Raw genomic sequence first — 20,678 nt, 5'->3', positions numbered from 1 at the left:
TGGTTGCTAATTTTTTTTCAACATTATCCCTACTGGGGTGCCTGGACCCCACTGGTGTAGAAGCCATGCTTGCCGTAAAAGGCGACAATGCGTATCGTAAGAGGCGGCTAACGGGTTCGGGTGGTCAGGCTCGCGACTTGGTTGATGCATGTCATCTTATCCCAATTGCGGAAGTCGATGCTCATGATGTCACTCACTGAATTACAGACCGCCGTCATATGAGTGCGGCGTTAAATAACGAACAGAACAAAAACAACCAACAGAAGGCTTACTCCAGGTGTAAAACGTTTGCGTATTTCTTTCTAGACAGTTCTTTCTTCAAGTCTGGTAAGAGGTGGAAATCTGACGATGCCAACTCTGGTCAATATGGAAGATGTTCAATTGAGTCTAAATCCACAGTCAGTAATTGCAGCCATGGCGACAACAGACTTTAGCCTTGATATTCTCACCCATTTTCCTGAGCAGATCAGCAAAATATTGGCTATTCATGGTCTGGCTTTTCGGGAGGTAGTCAGCCAGTAGGATTCATTTGGAATCCCAGAAACCCGAAGCCACCACCTTGCCAGCTGATGAAACAGACTTTGCCGTCTTGTTCCGTGGAGACGTTAGAATATTTCCAGGCGAACGCCTGGTGTCATCTACTGATTTATTAGTGACCAACTCATATAATTTGTGTCACTAGTTTGCCGTTTAGGCCCAATGTCAACACCAGAGAAAAATAAAACTCGAGATTCCATTGGGCGAAGATGCAAAATAGCGGTTGAAATTACCAGGTGTTCGCGAAAAGGGTATGCACATCCTGCCCTACCGGTTGCAACGGCACTCAAATTTGCGTGTGGTTATTCGATGGTTATGTATTTGATACCCGTATCATAATGTTTTGGACCTTAACTTTGCCTTGTTTCGGTAACTGTTTTAGCCTAGTAGCGTTGTGATAACGTTAGTATATTTTTTGTAAAATCAGTTTTCATGTGTATAGTTTCTTTTGCCCGGCAGTTTGTATTGTCTGTCCCTATGGGTACTGTTATGCACGTGCTAGACACCGTGGAGGACAGATGACACCGTAGGTGATCTAGTTATAGTATACATAATGCTTGGCAACAAGACTGATATCAAACAGCCCGGACAAATACTGAAACAATGAAACCATATGGACTTAAGAAACAGTATACGATGAAATGTATAGGCCCTGTATATAATATTCAGCTCAGGGGATTTGAACACATACTGGAGTAATTCTAGCTTAATCTCCCGTCTTAGTGTCCTCGCACAAACTTAGGTTGTATGGTGTGTATATATAGAGAGAGTGAGTGGGGTTTAATCGGCTTTGGGCAATATTTTTTATATTAAGGCGTGTCAGCTTGATGTAAGAAAACATAATATGACGCAATTTGAAGATGTTTATAACTTAGGATAAGCTCCACGAATGTACCTGTATTGTGCTGAGAGTGGGTGAGTGTGATTTTACGCCGCTTTAAGCAATATCACGGCGGGGGACACCATAAATGTGGGGAATCGAACCCAGACTTCGGCGTCACGAGCTTTAACCAATAGGCTACCCCATCTCGCCCCTAATGCGCTGACAGAGCAAGGAAGAATTCGACTCGACCAACTGGATCCTGACACGTATAAATGTCACCTGACTCACCTTACGTTTCAACTTTTAAATAAAAGCGTGATTGAGTGAGTTAAGATTTATAGTCACATCGGCAGGATCTCAGCCATATCGTAACTACAACAATTTAGACATGAATACGAAATACGTTTAGACTTCCTAAATGTCATCTCAGCAAAGGACTGTAAAATAACTAGAGTATAACAGTGATTTAAAACTAGAATGAAACGATAAAACGATATCACTATACATAGCAAAACATGATAAAAACGAGCTTGAAATCTTAAATAAAAATACGACACAAAACCCTTTTCATATTCATAAAGAAATATCGATCGAAAGCTGAATCGATTGTACGATTCCGACTCTATCATGAACACGTGTTTATGAATCACTATCAAATAGTGATGATACCAAGTGTTTACGAAAAGGTGAACGTATCCTTCCCCACCAGTGGCAACCGTCACAAACACATGCAAAGGCAGGTCAATTGTTCACCTAAAAAACCCACGGGAACATATCGTACATGTCAAAAAAGGGAACTGCATCGGACATAATAATCACTGATGCATCAAATTTAGAAACGTCCTCCACGTGTCTACCATAAAAAAATTGAAAGACTTACTTAGGCCTTGAATGTTGTAACCACGATTAAACAACCTCTGAGCAAGAGTCGTATGACGCTCTTTTAAATCTTGGTAGAAAGGTTAAGATCGATTGTACCTCAAAAGTTGTGAAATGTAGACACCAAGGGCTGGGACACCTGGAGTATTGGGAACATAAAGGGGAAAGTGACCATTGGAAAATTGAAGTCATCCCTCTTGTCATACACTAGCCGCGAATAGCTGGAATATTGCTGATGCGGCTTAAAGCAACATTTACTCACTCACTCTTGTCATACAGTCTCACAGACTCACTCTTTATTGTTTGAATCCTAGACATACACGTAACGAAGTTCATCCTCGATTGTCCATTGTATCATAAATATCCATATGGAGTGGAGATCTGTCATATAATATACCCTGGATAAGAGAGGATGAGTGAATGATTCCTGGAGGGCATCTGGGGAGAATAATTGGAGAAAGGGTCCATGTCACGGCAAAGATATCACTTTGATAACACATTCTTGATAACGCTGACAAAGGGTAATTTTATATTTGTTACATAAAGAATCTGGATTAAGCGCTAACATGTTACAATGGGTTGGGATCTCATACAATTGCTTTGTAAAAGAGCTGAGATGCTGAGACGGATTACATGCCTCGCCTCAAGGCGCACGCTCGCTGCTTTGAAGGATGACAATCTGTGTATGTTAGGAGCTGGTTCAAAGGGGTATCAACCAGGATGCACAACTTTCCCAAATACGACCAAGCACCTGCTACAAACCGGCTATTAAGCTGTGTCTTAAATCATTGTGTTGGTGTGGAATACCCGATGGCTATATTGAAGCGCCTACAAACCAGTGTTGTCTTCGTATATTGCTGGTGTGAAGGTTTTATATGCATGCAATGAATGTTAGTACTATACGATGCTTAATTACTTTACTTTAAACACATTTTATTGCGAAAATAAATGAAAATAAATGGATTAGGCACAAGTGTCACACTTACAGTGCCTTTTATATACATCTCATTAGATTATGGTAGTGTATAAAAGTAGTGTTCTTACATATTGAATTTATAAGTACTAGTTGTCCAGAATATAGTACAGCTGCTGATAGGAATCGGCATTGCTGATTTAATTTATCCTGAATATGCCAAACCGAATTAATACTGCAGCTGTTGTTACAGTTCAAAGAGGAAATAATATAAGCTTTAAATAAACTCTCCCGCTTCAAATCCCAAATTTCAATGCTAATGAGAAAGCTGAGCAAATATAGTTTGATATCTATATCAACATAATTATCGGAAGAATTAATAACGGAACACCTGATTATTAAGGGGTTGATATAAATCTCTGATAAAACACTTCAGTCTAGAATTGCATTTGTTATTTAGGTGTCATGTTTATCTAAGACGTTGACTTAAGTCGACGAAAAACAGATATATGCATCACTCGTCTTTATTAACAACATGTAATATGTTTCTTTTACAATTCCCATGCAACGCTGATGTGATTGTTAATGTAATCATTTGACTATCTTCTAGATGCTCCATCATTCTACACCCCCTCACTGACGCGCCATGAATGCATCCGGTAGAGGACCGTGATAATGACAATAACTAGTTGAAGGGAAATAACTTCTGGGCGTCGAATACGGGCACTTGCTGGGTTCGAGAGTAATGGCGGAGTTGTTTGACAAGGAAGATCGGAGGTGGTTGTCACCTGTTTAGCGTCTGGGGTTATTTCTCAAGCAATACACTCTGGAATACACGGATAACTTTTGGTAGATATACAGGTAGGAAGGCGTGTTTAAATTGATAGTAGATTGCATGCAAACTGCAGAGCAGCACTGTGATCGACTCTTATGTACCTGACGGAAGGCGTTGAATATTGAGTGCAATTTACAACACCGTGACGAGGATCGCATTTCAGTCTGTGCTGGTTCATTTTGTATATCACCAATATTTCAGCGTTTAGGCTTATGGTAGCTTGCTTTGATGAATGCTTTTTATATGTATGTCTAGACTTTGTGGATTTCCTTTGTTTTGAGGCACTGTCAGCGATTGTTTACAATCTGACACTGTCACGCTCACAACTGTTCATTGGTGTCGCGTGGAGTCAGATGGCTACTGCCTCTGACCGACTACCGTGCAAAGAGGACATCTGCTTCCAGAATGACCACTGCAAGGAGCTGCCTCGATCATACGGTTAAACAATCGTATTTTATCAGTAGAGTTAATGATAATAATTTATTCAATGTATTTTGAAGGAATTTGGGAACATTCCAATGGTGTTAGTTGCTGAAGTTAAACTTTCTTGTTTCTTCATCCAAGATGTGCCTGCACCCATTGTGCTATGTAAGCATTACAATCAAAGTACTGTTCGGACGAAAGTTCTGCACAGCTGGAATCAGGATGTAAGCAATTTGCCAATTATGATATGAGACCGTTATATCATCGTTGTCTACATGTAATACCACATGATGATTTTTATTAAAAAAACTCATGGTTATTGCAATATTCTAAAGAATTACAATGATAAAGTTATCAATAAAGACTTCTTCACATTTATAAGTGTCCTGAATGTATCTTATAGCTTCAAACAGTTTCACAGGCTTCCTGTTTGACTGAAATTAAAAGAAAAGTGGTGATAATCATGTGATAATGAAGTTTATAAACTGTTTATGTATATCTATCACCAAACTATTGCATATTATCATGTTCCAAAAATAACATAAATATGCCGAAAGGAATTTGGAACATAAACGGATAACCAAACTCAAAACTGTCAAGACTACAAAACTGTAAGATGATAACACTGATTCCAACAGAATGTCAGCTGATTGAAAACGTTTTTTTGAGAACACTGAATTATGCAGGTGCTGTTTTGATTTGCTATGACTCCTGGCCGCCTACTTTGAAGTTTGAGCTGTGTCGGGATGGAAAGGGGAGTGTCGTGAACGATATGCACCAGTGCGTAGCTGCATGCCATAATTGATGTCAGGTATTTAACCACTCAAGTGTGACTGCCAATGGGCATAGAGAATCAGTCAGACTGATTTCACACTTTCTTTCCTTGCTAATTGTACTGAAATTGACATTTTGCCGAGTAATTTGCAAATGTATGTTTTATGGCCGTGGATAATATCCTCATAAATTCACAGAATATCTGAACCCAGATGAACTTGTAACTTGACTGGTGAATATTGTGATCTGGGATAAAAGAGCAACTGTGTTAATTTAAAAAAGTAAGATGGAATCCAGGTGTTGAAATGGAGCTTGCATTTCGGGTGTGAACTTTTCAAAAGACTGTTACCTTATTATGAAAAGTTATATTTTTTTAATTATCAACATATAAATTGATCAATGAATTTATGAAAAGTATTACTGGCAACACGAGCATTGGAAGTGATAAAGTTATATTTGTTTACAGTTAATGTATTATTTAAAAATATTATGCACAGTCTGTGCTAAAACCTGAGACCATGAGCCCCAAATAGTCTCTTGGCATAATTTTCAGACTTTCATAAGATTAAAGTGTATATACTGCTCAAAAGAAGTTAAGGTTAACCATATTCTTTCATGATACTATAGTTAATCTGCCATGCCATCACTTCATGGTCTCCTTAACTTCTTTTGAGTAATATATTGTTGGAATATGTACTACCAGTAGATGAAAGAAAATTAGACTGGAGCTCCCAACAGACTATGTGCATTTCTCAATAAGGAAAATTTGAAAGATGTTCTTTATCATGCAAAGTATAATTAATGGACTGTATCAGTGTAACAACTTTCACACCTTTCTGCATATTTAAACATTGACTTAATGACATAGAGAGCTTAGCTGTTTCTTCTTGCATCTATCACAGTAGGTGTCTACTCAAGGTAAAATAGGTGCTTGTCACTTTCAACAGGGTCCTTGTCAACAGGTCGTATTTGATGGGTGATAAATTGTAGAGATGGACAGGGAAGTCCCCCATTGTCATTGGTGTGCTACCTCTGGCCAGCGATGTGGCCAGCCCACAGGTCGGTTCACCTTCTTGACCTTGGGTCAGTGTGAAGTGGCAGATGGAATGAAGTTGATATGGCTATGTTAATGTACATAAACACTGGAAGGAATGATACTCACACAGACATTGATATAGTTATCCCTTCATTTGGCCATGGTCAGAGATGTTAACAGCTGTGTTAGTTTGATGTTGGTTTGGTGGCTTGTAGTTCATGAACTGTGGACATGTTGTAGATCCAAATGAGGTCAAGATTTTCAATTGTTGAACTGTTTAGTAAAAGGTAGACTAAAATCTAGTCTCTGAAATGAACATATCGTACATAAAAAAACAGTTGTTTAGTTATCTTAATAAAAATATAATAAAAAGGAGCCCAGTGACTCTCTTCATCCTGATACTGCAGTGATCTAGACTTGCCAAACATTATAGACTTGCATGGGCTGTATTTGATATATATTTGTATCAGGGTCTGTAAGACAGACTAAGTAAAAGGATAAGGTGAGGTGAAATGGGGTTTAATGTGTGTTCAAAATTATTGGACTATTAGGCGACATGCATGTATGTGTGTGTATGTGTGTGTGGCTGATTGTCATAGTCTGGAGTCCGGTCTCATAGAGCCACCACTGAAATACCATGCTCCCGTTAACATGGACACCCAACTCAGGCACAGTGTACTGACTCCAAGCCGAACAGTCCTTGTTTTACCCCCTTAAAACCGAATGCCAGGCAGGGTAACAACTAGTACCATCTTTTTACGTCTTTCGGTTTGACGTGTCTGTTGATACCTACCTTCTGCCCTCTTGGTAGATGCTCTATCCACTACACCACAGAGGTTGTCATACAAGGATGAAGTATTATGAGAACCCTTTTTGGCCAAATAGATTTGTATATTCTCTTGGCAGATGCTCTATTCACTACACCACAGGGGTTGTCACACAAGGATGAAGTATTATGAGAACCCTTTTTGACCAAACAGATTTGTATATTTTTACGAATAGGCTAAAGTTTAGAACTTGTTTGAACACATGTCAGGTATTTTATTAGTATCAGTCAAGTCATTTAATACAAAAGAAGACAAGTTTTCATAAAGTTTATGTATTTAATAACCATACTTAATAATTAGCGACAGTGAAGAGGTTGTGTCTTCTATGTTGAAAACTGGAGTTAACAAGGTCAACATGACATCAGCAGTCATATGCAATGACATCATTATGATGTGATGTGATTTAACTTTACATCAATCATGTGTCGATAATACTGTCTACTACCATGACGACAGCGACAGAGATCTTTGCATTATACCAATGCTGAAGAGCGTGTGGAATCATTTATACATGTGTGTTTCATGTGGATGTTTTCATGCTCTTATTTTCAACCATGTGGATAACAAATAAGCTATTTCTAACACTTACTGTAAGTAAGCCACACTTATTAGACTCACAGAAGGCCATCTTCACGAACATGGATCTGACACAGATAAACACCTTGTCAATATCCTAAGCAGACCAATGAAGGTCACTGCAGTGTCTGCTGTTCTGGATGTTGTGTGGATCTTGCAGGATCTTCATGCCAAGATTATTTTTACTTGGTTTATTGACAAGATTTGTGAATGGCTGCCTACATGTTGTTGTTGTTGTTGTTATGTAGAGTGATTGTTTTGGGTCTGAATTTGGAAATGTGTGAATTATTTTCAGTTATTCGTGTGGAACGATAGGTTTATAAGTGTGAACATGGAATGTGACACAAAAAAATTCAGTTATTAAATCACGCCAATAGTTTGGAAGTTTGGATACCATGAAACCATATGAAAGCCACACTGTCTTTTTGAAATTTAAACTTCGATATCTGAATAAAGTAACTTTCAAATTATCTCATCAAATCCATGATAACAGACTGATTCCCTTTATATTCTGTACATATCTCATTCTGATTTATTGAGAAAAAACAGTAATTTGCAGTTAATCCCAATTATCAAACTTTGGTTTGTTCTGGTTCTTGTTACGTAATATTGAATCTGTTTTTGCCAGATAACACTGCTATTTGAGCCATACTGAACAATACTGTACAGTTGCTAAGATGCCAGGTGTTGTTGTAACTGAGATTACAGTCCTCAATCAATTTTTACATTTTCTTGGCTTAGTTCAGCATGGTGTCGGTCGTATCCATTTATACACGTGAACATGGAGAGGGGTGAGTTTCACAAGTGCAGATTGTTGTGGGTATAAATTTGGAATGATGGCTTATAGATGTGAATATAGAAAGGATGAGTTTCATAAGGTCAATGTCCAATCTGAATGACTCGCTCACTGCACCTTGATCTGTCTCTGATTCATGATGTCACCTGTACATTAGGGATTGATTTCACTGTTATTGCAGCTGTCGTTATATACATGTATATATATGTATTATGCACATGTACAGTAAGGCGGATGTTGGAGTGACAAGTGAGCAGTGTATGTAGCACATCAATGGTTCATTTCCTTTTGATGTATGTAGTATTTAAGCAATGATCATTTATCAAGGCAGCATGTTTGAAAATTGAATGTTACATTTTATTTATCTGACTCTGATCCCAATTTGATTATTTTAGAAAAAGCTGACATTGAAACTTAAATAAACTCTAATATCTTTCGCATTACCACAGTCTTTGCCAAAAACGTTTGAGTAGACTAGTGCTATCCCAAACTTGGCTTATTATGAGCATCATTTTCTATAGATTTTGGTGTTATTATTGGACAATTACTAGCTGAGCTTACTAGACCCAACAGAATTTTACCCACTTTAGTCATAACTGAGACAAGCGTGAGTTACTAGGAACCTATTCTACTCCAACATGCCCACAGGGAACTGGAGTTACGAGACATTTCATTTACTAGAATTTAATCCATATGATACAAACACGATCATAAACCAGCTGTTTATTAGACAAGCGATAACATTCACAGAAAGGAGTGGCGGTGATCTTTCAAGCTACACTTTTATCTCGGCACCCTAATCCTATTAAACAGATAAGGGTCATATATATGATATGGTTTGTTGATTACCACGTAGTATCTCTGTCCACTGATGTGGTTATCTAAATGTACCATGGTTAGTGATTAATTTGGATATTGACTGAAGATCTGAAGATTACTGCTTAATTGACATTGCTTATATTAACTCAATGAAGGTCTGGTGGTGACTCTATGAATTCATAAGCTAATGAGGTACATATATGTACAATATGATTCATAAATATCATAATAGGCTGATAGTTATTAAGCATAAGAGAGTACAGGTCAGTGACCATGCAAATGTATACTACTCAAAATAAGTTAAAGAACACCCCATTTTTTCAAATGACTATAATTAATCTGTTATGCCATTACAGCTTAACTATAATAATATGAAAATATGGGTGTTTGTTTTTACTTCTTTTGAGTAGTATGTGTTACAGTTAAAATGGTTAACATGGTTAAGAAGTCGGTATTATTTTTAATACGAAAATACTGCTATGTTTTAATCATACCAACAAATTCAATTTTATGACAAAAATTGTTGAACAAGATCATAATGGCATGTTAGGTTTCAGATTGTTAATTTTTTTTACCATTGTGTGTCATTGACATTAAAAAATGAACTAAAGATCTGTTGAAATGATGCAATGATTAACAGCATCCTATCAATTGAAATGTCTGAAGACAATTATGTTCAACAAAATTCGTGCATTTATCGTGGTCTACAGTTCCACGGATCTCTGACAGGCTATCAAGTGAGATTAGACCTATTTATATGCAATCCCGAGGATTTGTTTGCCGAGGCTTGCAACTGTTTTATGAAAGTCTCGTTCAATATCTCTCTATTTGTGCTGCCTGCATGAAAAGAACAAGTGTTTAATTTCCGTATGTGTGTATGGACATTATTAACAAAACTCCTATGACCCGCAGGTGACTTTTTAATGTTTTTATTTTTTTTCGAATATTGTTAGAAAATAGATCTTGTTCTAAAGAAAACCTTGACCTTACTCAGGAGCAGCTCCTGTTATTTTGCCCTTGTCTTTTTTCCCATGTAGTGTACCCCCTTACGTGACCTCAATGTATGCCGATCTCTCATTTGTGAATTTTATATTTTTCTTTTGACCACAAGATAGTTTACTTTTCGGGGTATAACTGTGATTATGTTGAGAACAAGCTTGCTTGGGACAAACATGGTGTGTAGAGCAAGGATATGATTAGAGAGCAACACATTTGGTGATTACAGCTAATTGACAGCGGTATGAACCGAGGCAAGGCGTCATTGGTATATTAGTCCTGCAACAGATTGATATTGACATTATTCCTTAGCTGATTGGCAGATATTGGCGTGTGTTATGTACAACAGGTGACGAATAAAATCTGGACAGTGTCAGAGCGTTGACTTAGTATTGGCTAATGGGATTAGAAGGTCTCTGTGTTTCGTCAACACCACCATAGACTTGTCAAATATGCTGACTTGCTTATTTTATCGACACTGTGTGTTTGTGGGCTTTTTGCCCAGAAAAATGATCAATTGTAAATACAGGTTTCCGTTCTCTGACTTACATGGTCATGGCATGGAGAGTAGCCGCTTTCAGGATGTAAGAATGGTAATATGGAAGAATGTCACATGTGATGCCGAATCTTTACCCTTTCAGACGTCAACAGCTCTTGTTAAATTACAATTAACAACACCAATTTAATTTATCCTACCAAGTTTGACATCCACAAGAAATGTTTTCGGGCCCAACAGAAAATTTACTTGACGCAGGCTTCTGACTACATTAACAGGGTAAGGACTTAACACTAGCCCGCTAGCCTGGGACTAGTACAAATTCCTACAGGCTGACACAAATTTCCCAATTTCCCCATTGTTTAACATTACAAGGGCATTTTACCTTTACCGGGGTGACTAAAGCTTTTGAATCCAGTTTTAACCCTGCATGAACAAGCTCTTACTGCAGCTATTAAAGGTGCACTAGATATTTATTGATGATAGTCAAGTTGTGAATAAATGAGTGGATGCAGGATGTTACTAAATACAGATTTCTGCATCTTTTTATTTTGAAATATCCCACTGTCATCTGTTATTTTCTAGTGGAAGACAAGAAAGAATATGCTGAGGTGGATTTAGTATGCTGTGTGTATCCAGGCTTTGCTACTAGTGTTTATCAACACCTCTCCACCAGCAACACCAGATACACCTGTAGAATACATTAGTGGTTGGAACACTTGTACACTGAAAGTTCCTCCAGAGAAATTCCCAGCAGGGAATCAAAGGCTGTAAACACCAGAGATGTGCCACTATCTCCATACTGATGCTTGTTTTTACGAAGTTACATACAAGCTGTATCAGTTTTGCTGCCAGAGCAATTTTATTTTTTCAAAGAGGCATCGTGCTGGTAAGGTCAAACACTACTTGTCAAGGTCAGGTTGTGAGTGGGAAGGATGTGGGGTAGGTTCAAGGGAGATATGTTCTTACGCGGCACATCTGATTCAAAGAGGCAGTTTGTTTTAAGTTTATTAGTCATTGTGTTTTCCTTTTTGAAAACTTCACAAGAGATTGTAAAATGATCTGGTAGAAATAATGTTTCTACAATGTTAAAGGGGGACTCCAAGCGTTGGTACTTATTTTCTTGAGACTTGATCTCTGTGTTAGTAGGGCAGCTGTTGAAAAAATGGTCTTTGTCAAGAGGTCGGAGTTAGCAGACCATCAAGGTGTGTTTATGGCAGCTTGAATCGAAGGTGCTAAGACAGCCAATTTGTCTAATATTAGTGTCCCTTTAAATCGTTAATAGTTCCCTTAGTAATTCTGGCACAGATAAGCATATGGACTGGGGCCAATGAAGGTTTGCCTGAGGGTTGGTTTTGATTCTCAATTGAATACTATATGTTGTCAGAGTCTGGTTCAATTATGACATTCTAAATAGGAACATTATTTGTTGTTTGTATCAGGTGTATGACTTTTCTCATGGTTAAAGCTCTCTCAGCTATTTTAGTCACTGTTTAATCCAGTTTAGAAATGTTTAAAAAAAATTCAGACCTCCTTATTTTTCTGTCTGTAAATTAAACAAACTTGGAATCAACAGTTTGTTGAATATATTTTGTGATTTGTTCCCTGACTTCATTAACCTCCAAACTATTAACAGAGTATTCATATCTAAGAGGGCCAAAGAAATATTGAGTTCCCCCTTTGTACTACTGTAAGGAAATCTCTGTTGGTACTGACAGAGGTTTGCCAGCTGCCACTGCCGATTGCGCATCCAGTGAAACTTAATGCTGCAACTCCATGCGCAGCTTGCGCCAGCTGCATCTCATAGGTTTGTGTTTACGTACTTGCGTATAGGCTGTTACCTTAACAAACATCAAGGAAATATTCAAGGTTCGAAGTCAGTATGACGTGATGGACTTTTTGGAGGAGTTAATGATTAGGATTCAGTCAGTGTTTGTTTTCATGCCAAAGAAAAAATGTTTTATATGATGTGTTTTTTGCCATTTGATTTGTTTTATATGATGGATGCACATGTTAAAGGTCTAATATCAGTACAGTCTATAATTGTTTCTTGGTTCCGATGGGTTGCATATTTTTATTATTATCCAAGTAAGAAAAGGTGATTAAAGATACTTTTAGTCGGGTGTACATATTTTCATATTTAATTTCAAGATTGAGATATTTATGTTCGAAAAACAAATGGTAGTTGACATCAGGAAAGAAGAGCACTCTGAAATGTACATACATATTTCTGTATTAACTTTTTTTGGTATACAGATATGTAGCTTAAATTTCATTTTTGGTAAATGATCTATATCGTGCAGAGAAGTATTAAGAATGCGCAGTGTTGGTTTAAGATGATCAATATTTGGTGCGGTGCTTGTGTGTTATCAAGGATATCAATCTGTTTCTTGTAAGCAGCCATGTCTCAACAACCCAGAATTATTTCAAAATATTCTGTTTGGGGCTTTTGCATTGCAAATGTGTAGTGAGGGAAAGACAAGCTTGGAGTGATGATGTGACTCACGAACAAGCAGAATCAATAAGCATCAGTATGGGCAAGGGTTGTCTGGCTTGGGGGCCCTGTTCGGAATCTTTGTCCCCTCTGGATCACCTTACAGTCAATTACTCAGCTCTTGACCCATTCCAAGGACAGAGCCTTGGGCAAGAAGGACCCAAGATTTGTTTATGAAGTACCATTTCAGAATATATGAATGAACAGTATTTGATATGAAAATGAAATATCTTCAGTTGTAATAAGGTCCATAAATCAATGGTAGACTTGGCTAATGTCAACCTACACTCTCTGGTGTACCTATTTTGGGACTACAGCTTTTGTCTATAATGTTTCCACTGCATGGACCCAAGGGAGATTACTGTACTATTCTATCTTGCAAGGTGATACGTTGATTATAGGGGGTAAAACAAGGTCTGGTTTTCACCAGAAATTGGTCACACCCTTGATGGAGTGTAGTTGCCATTCTCAGTCGGCTAAACCACATCCAACTGCAGAAGCACCGTTAATTTCATTCCAGTGCAGTTAGTGTAATTAACAAAAGCAAATATGGATTTTTTAGCGTCAAGCCGTTTAGGGAATAGTGATAGAGCTATTTTTTGCCATCTGTTCACTCTGTGCTTGGTGCTTTCTTGTCAGGCTACTGTTGACTCATTGCAGTGTTGTGCCCTGTGAAGAGCTTGCAGAATTTATGTCTGTCTACAGCCCAGCTAAATTGTTAACTTATTCAGCAGATGCTGCAACAGATCAAAGCTTCGGGTAATAGTTGTAGTGTGGTCATTTACTTCATTCTGTTACCCAAGTCAGATGAGGAGATCGGAATAGGTCAGGATTTTATCGTCTGTGATAGGCAGATTGTCAGCCATTTTTGTTGAACATTCAGATCAGGAAAGAGTGAGAAAAAGTTGAGGTTTTGGATGGAGGAAGGTGTAATTATTGCAAAATGCAGTGTAAGGAACTAAATCAGAAGTTGCATGCTTTTAAGACCAGGAAACATTTACAAGGAAGTGCAAGGAAAGGGTGCACTGTTTCCCATATCGTGTCTAATGGGGTTTTCAAGTGTTTGGTTCATGTCTGAGAAACAGACTAGGATGATGAACTTTAGATTTCCTGGTAGTTTTTGTAAGAGTTGAGGAGAAAGTAAATAGTGCTTGTCTGCCGGGAATACTATCGGTAACTTGCATTAGTGCCAGTTTATTTTCAATATGTAAAAACTAGTCTTGAGCGAGTGGCCTTGTGAACTGTTATTTGCATTTTAAAGATAATAATTCTAAAAATTACAGCATATATGGTTGACAAGGAAATGAAAAATAACATTTCCTTTTACATTGACTGTTGACAGTATCTGGAAATGACACGTTGTTTACTTCAGAGGTCTTTATATTTTAAATATAGAAGCCAGTCTGTGAAATGGCTCATTCATGATAGATGTATGATTTGACGGAAAAATGATCTTTATGTATTCCATTATTTTATTGTATTTGGAAAAGACAGTGTGAAAATATGATGCTCTGACTTCTACTTCAAACTTATGATTTCAAATGAGAATACTATATTTCCTCAATTAAATGCAAGTCCTTGATTAAACATCAGGGTGTATCTGATGCTGGGTCTAGATTAAACTCCAGACCTCGAAAATACGCCAGGTTTCATAACACATACCGTATATGCTTTCGACCGAAGCATATAAGAGACTTTTTTAACTATGGTACCAAAGATTGGCCTGAATGAATCATTAGTCGGCCACGAACAAACGTCGGGGTAAAGAGTGTCCAAGAGAAATATTCCCCTGGGGATTTAATCATGTTTAATCAAGGAAATATGGTATATGTATTTTGTTAGATGTTGATCCATATGCTAAATAGAAATTGGGCAATAATTCTTTCATTGTTGGCAATATATTGGATACAAGACTCATTCCCATTTCATGTCAAGTTTATGACCCTTGTGAAATAATTTTCTCTGTCTATTGGTGAGAGTGCAACAAACTCTGTTAGAAATACTTGTTATATCTTAATGACAATTGTAAGGAACGTTTCTAAACAATCTCATCAAAATCAGATCTAAGTTCTCGCTGCCGCTAAACCGCTAAACAAAGAACGACCTTTCGTGAACTTTGACCCACGTTCGAAACGAATAACAAGAAGTTGATATCAGCCAATGAGAAAGCAGCTTTCCCGAGCTTTACGGCACTAGTTTCAACATGGCGACTTCCATTTCAGACTACGCTTGAAAAATATGTTGACACAGTTCTGGATTAAAATTTTGAAAACTGAACAAACGAACATTCAGGAATGTCTACTATATGGTTGCGATTGTATGGCAGTGCTTCCAATGTACTGTGCAACGCCTCGTTCGTTCAAATGTGTATCCCACGGAAGCGAGAGATAGACGATTATTTTGACGGAATCAGTCGTACGGGCCGTAACTGTCAATCGGAATACCCCGGCTTACTGTTTTCGAGGTTGCATAATTAGAAAACACATCCCGATTGTCACTTTCATGATCTGGTAAGCGACGCTTTGATTGGTCAGATGAAAGGTCGCTCTGACGTGACCCGTAATGGGATGTCCTCAGATCTTTGTTTAGCGGTAGTGAGAACTGAGATCTGATTTTAATGAGGTTGGTTTCTGAATGGTTTTGAATGTTTTTGCTTAAATAATGTTTGATATCCGGGTGCTCTAAATGTCAAGGAAATGGAAGTCATATTCTTGATGATGTATATTTCAAACTAGAAAACTAAACATACATGTGTAATAGTACAGCCTGTGTTGTCACGAGGGGTGAAACCATATGTCTGTGCACCGGTGCATCATAAGTTTTCATGCAACGATACGATTCACGGTACATTTTCTTCTGTATAGATACAAGATGATACACTTGTCGAAATAAATTACTTACCACTCATTTGATGAGCCCCCAACAATTTTGTCAGTCAAATGCCGCAAAATGTGGTGTAATTAGCATTCTGAGTTCACTACTAAAAGTAGCAGCTACGAACATGTTTCTACAGCTAACATTTCTTTCAGAACAAGCTCTGAAATATTTATAGTCAAGAAATTTCCACACAATTTGATGTTTATATGTGTATCACAATATGAATCGTTTCATTATCTATGAATCGAGATATGTATCGTATCATTATCTATGAATCGAGATATGTATCATATCATTATCTATGAATCGGGATATGTATCGTATCATTATCTATGAATCGAGATATGTATCGATCATTATCTATGAATCGAGATATGTATAGTATCATTATCTATGAATCGAGATATGTATCGTATCATTATCATTATCTATGAATCGAGATATGTATCGTATCATTACCTATGAATCGAGATATGTATCATATCGTGCCCTTGCTATATCGCTTCACCCCAAGTTGTCACTATAAGCTACTTTTAGTATTCTGGTATAGAGGGGTGTTATATAGTCTGCTATTAGTGGACTGGTCTTAGTCTGGGTCTGTGTAGTTGCCACCCACTAGTTTGGGAATGAATGGAATGAACACAATAGGCTATTAAGGAATGTGGCTCTCCCACCCTTTTTACAGGCATCAGCTTACAAGGTATTAGTGAGGACCTCAAATATTTTTTTGTCCTGAATATCTGACGGTGATTATTGAGTGAGTGAGTTGGGTTTAATGCCGCTTTTAACAGTATTCCAGTTATATCACGGCGTGTCAGCTTAATGTTGGAGGAAATACCAAAGTGATGCAGGTCTCGGACGTTTACCACTTTGGTGAAACCCACGAGCATGGGTATGGTGCTGACAAACCTAGAAACATAATTGGGGTGAACCGGGATTCGAACCCACAATCATAGGTTTCTGGCGTGCCCAAGGGATGCAACTCTGCACAGCGAATTGCGGCACCTCAGACGACTGGGCCACCCATGCCCCCGACGGTGATTATAAATGTTCATAATTTAAATTCTCTGGTGGTGTTGGTGTTAAACCCTAAAGTCAAGACTAGCAACAGTTTATGAGCATGGCGATACTACTCAAGTGCAGTATCTCATACAGTTGGAGAACTTTTACAACTTTGATGTGATTTGTAAATCAGGCACTCTGATAGAAAACATGAAGGACCTATAGACTGCCTATAATTTTCCTGCACAGCGAAGTATATTAACATGTATTCGTTTTGACAGATAGTGTGTGCAGTTTGTGACCCGATTACATGAACATGCATGAACTCGGTTGTAAACAGTTTAAGGATACTTGTCCCATCTGATGATGATGATACAGGGAGAATTTGATCTCCCTCTGAGGAAATGTCATGCTTATTATCCAACAGCTGTCGTATTGGCTTTGTCGAGTGTTTATTCACATGCAGGCATGGGCGTCCATTGACTGTGTAAAGGTGAATATATATCGGTGATATATTCATTTAGTTCTTGAGATTCATTTTATGTTTACACCTATGAGACCATGCAGCTTTGAAAATGTAAAGGTGATTTGAAAAAAGTGTTTTAACATAAATATATTGACTTTGCGAGGAACATCACAAATGGAACTGCTGGAAACTAGTTGTGAGATGTTTTGCATTGGGCGTCTCAGTTGAACATGGTGAAAGACACTTGGGAAATCAAGTTTTAAAATTGAAAATTTTCTCACACTTTTGAACATTGATTAGTTGGGTTGAAGATGGTTCTTATTTGAACTGCTGTCAACTTTTGTTGTAATTTGTAGCCAATTCAGCATTGTGTATAATGAGCACAAATTCATGACATGTTCAAAGGATATTTTGGGATTTTGCATTGTTGTAGTGTTAGTGGAAGACAAGTAGCAGGCTGAGGAAAGTCAGGGCTAATCCGTCATTTCTCCTGGTATTGCTGAGGGATGAAGTTGAATATTGTTTGACACCGTCTTGTGAGGACAAGTAACCTGTCTGCTTTCACTTCAAAGTCTATCTTACAGAACCAGAGTATATGTTTGATAAAAACCATCCCTTTCCTTCCATCTTCGACCCATCTCAGCTCCAGCAGGTTCACTCATCCCCAACTGAAATCCTGAGACTAAGGTTCCTTCAGTACAGTAAACTATGTTTATTACGAACACTCTTATAACAAACTGATGGATATAACGAACTGTTTTTTGGTATCGTCCATTTCCTGTATATACACATGATATTTGCTGTAAATGTGCTTATAACGAACTACGGTTATAACGAACTAAATTTAGTGGTCCCTTCGAGTTCGTTATGACCATGATGACCGTAGTTTACTGTACTTAGGTGTTGAAATATTTTAATTGAACTTTATACATGTACATAAGTTTATTTCGGGGACTAGATGTTAGTCAAGTTACCATGGTTACCTCACACCCTGATGAGTTGTCAGAAATTACTTCTTTTCTTCACTTGTCCCCAAAAGAGTTGCAATCATCCATATGGATAAAGTGGTAGTCCACATGGAAAGGTCATAGTCCTTCCTGAGGTTTACTAGTCTCCGACGAGCAGATTTATGTAAATTTTGAACCATGTTTAATTTCTTACACTCAACACTGGAGGATGGTAATGAGAGTGGTACATACATCACGTTTATGAAGATCAGTAATTTGTCAGAAGTTGATTATAAGTGTTGAAACCTGAAAAGAACATTCTCTGGTCAGTTCTCTTTGAACATGTTGAAAGACTATCGATTGGCCCAATGTTCCTTTCAACATTCAGTGGACTTAACATAAGTATGCAAATTAGGTTACAGAACTACTTTGGTTTTAGTGCCAGTCGTGTGTCAGTCGATGGTGTTGTTCTAAACACAGACAGGAACATTTTATGTATAGGTAATTAATTGCCGTTACTTTATTGCTGTTGCTTATAAGTTGCTGTTTCAAACTGACCAAGCTTATAGCTGAAAGGAGTTACGTCCCAAACACAGTAGCAGTGTATCCCAGGAGGGCTTATTTCTTGTCAAACTGTGACAGAAACAGGGTGTTCATAATTAGTCAATCTTCATGGTCATTATAGTAATTTTGCAAGAATATGCTATTTTCGTAAGCAAAAATCATGTTTTCAGAGATGTGACATTTGACAAACTGTAGTATTTGAAATATTGTCTTTTCTAGTTCTTGGTGTTCATTGTGATTGTAACCATGGTAATGAGACACATTGGTAAAAGAATAAAACTGTGAAGTGGAATATTCCAATTTGGGCTTATGTTGAGCTGGAAAGTGTACCTCGGTCTTTGTCAATGTCATGACAAAAGACGCATTGTGCTCTCAGTAGGTGAAGGTTCGGTGTTTGTTATCATCGCATGTAATTAGTTGATGGCCAGATCATATTCCTTATTTGTTTAACTTTCAGCTCTAGAGTCCATTTCCATATACATACAGACACACAGGTTACAGGGAATGAAAATTGGGTTGTCTGCAACTTGGAAGAATTCATCTTGTGATAATATTAAAGTAGCACAATATGGCGTGTTGTTTTTGGTGTATATGTTAACATTGTTGGCAGAGATGGATGGTCAAACAGCGCTGTGGTTAGTTCATATTTGATCAGACCGGTGATTGCTTGCTAGTAGGCTGCAGTTTACCTCTCCTGATTAAATACAAATTATTTCACGTAAATAGGACCAAGTCCAGTCTGGTTAAACAATATCGTAAATGGCCATGATGATAAGCTTTCGTTTTGCTGACCCAGATATTTTAGGAGCTCATTTCTGTACAACTACTTATTGTTTGCAAACTGAATATGAGTGGCAGTGCCTGAGACTGTAGGTTTGTTGTGGTGCATGTAACCAGTTGTCAGGAGAATTTGATCACTGCAAGTCTTCGTTCCACATGTACAGTCATGTGATAGATAGTGTATGTGTGGGACCGGACTAGTTCTGTATATTCCTACATTGGTCCTGCTTGTTATGCAGACATGTTTTTGTCATTATGGGGACAATCCTTCAAACTGTATACCCTCTTTCTTACATAGGAAGATCAATAGGGGATGTCAGTATTTTTCAAACTTACATGAGTACATGATTATATCAGCATATATTATTTTCAACAGATATCCATCTGGGACAGTTGTCTGAAGCACTGGAATCTCTTGTACAGAGTTGTGACCCTTTGGCATTCCAGAAACCTATGGTCATGGGTTCGAATCTTGTTTCTAGGTTTTTGAGAACAATACACATGCTTTTGAGTGTTGAGTGTCACCAAAGTGGTAGATGTTTGAGACCTGCATCGCTGCAGGCTTTCCTCCAACAACAAGCTGGCAGAAGAAGCTAAATTAACGTTCAACATGTTCAAATCAGTGTTAAACCACACTCACTCACTCACTCACTCACTCACTCACTCACTCACTCACTCACTGAATTTGTTCTAATGTTTACTTCAGGGACATAATAAAAATATATTGAATTCACCATTGTGATATTTGATATTTTTTTACCTTATTAGATTTATACTTTGACTTGGGCTGTCGAGTTTACTCCTGACATCATGTTAAG

General features: G+C 37.8%; 1 protein-coding gene across 6 annotated transcripts in view; it reads left to right on the top strand.

Moving 5' to 3' along the window:
• The first annotated feature begins 3,862 nt into the window (after positions 1 to 3,862).
• Positions 3,863 to 20,678, top strand: part of LOC124151570 (neurabin-1-like) — a 116,089-nt gene continuing 99,273 nt past the window's right edge. For all 6 annotated transcript variants that reach the window (XM_048381905.1, XM_048381908.1, XM_048381904.1 and 3 more), the window contains exon 1: positions 3,863 to 4,013. The gene's annotated coding sequence lies outside the window, so the exon portion shown is untranslated. The remainder of the gene's footprint in view (positions 4,014 to 20,678) is intronic.

The sequence above is a fragment of the Haliotis rufescens genome, unplaced genomic scaffold, assembly GCF_023055435.1.
Source record: "Haliotis rufescens isolate VD_foot unplaced genomic scaffold, xgHalRufe1.0.p SCAF_4, whole genome shotgun sequence".
Lineage (NCBI taxonomy): Eukaryota > Metazoa > Mollusca > Gastropoda > Lepetellida > Haliotidae > Haliotis > Haliotis rufescens.
This window is presented reverse-complemented; position numbering and strand designations above follow the sequence as displayed.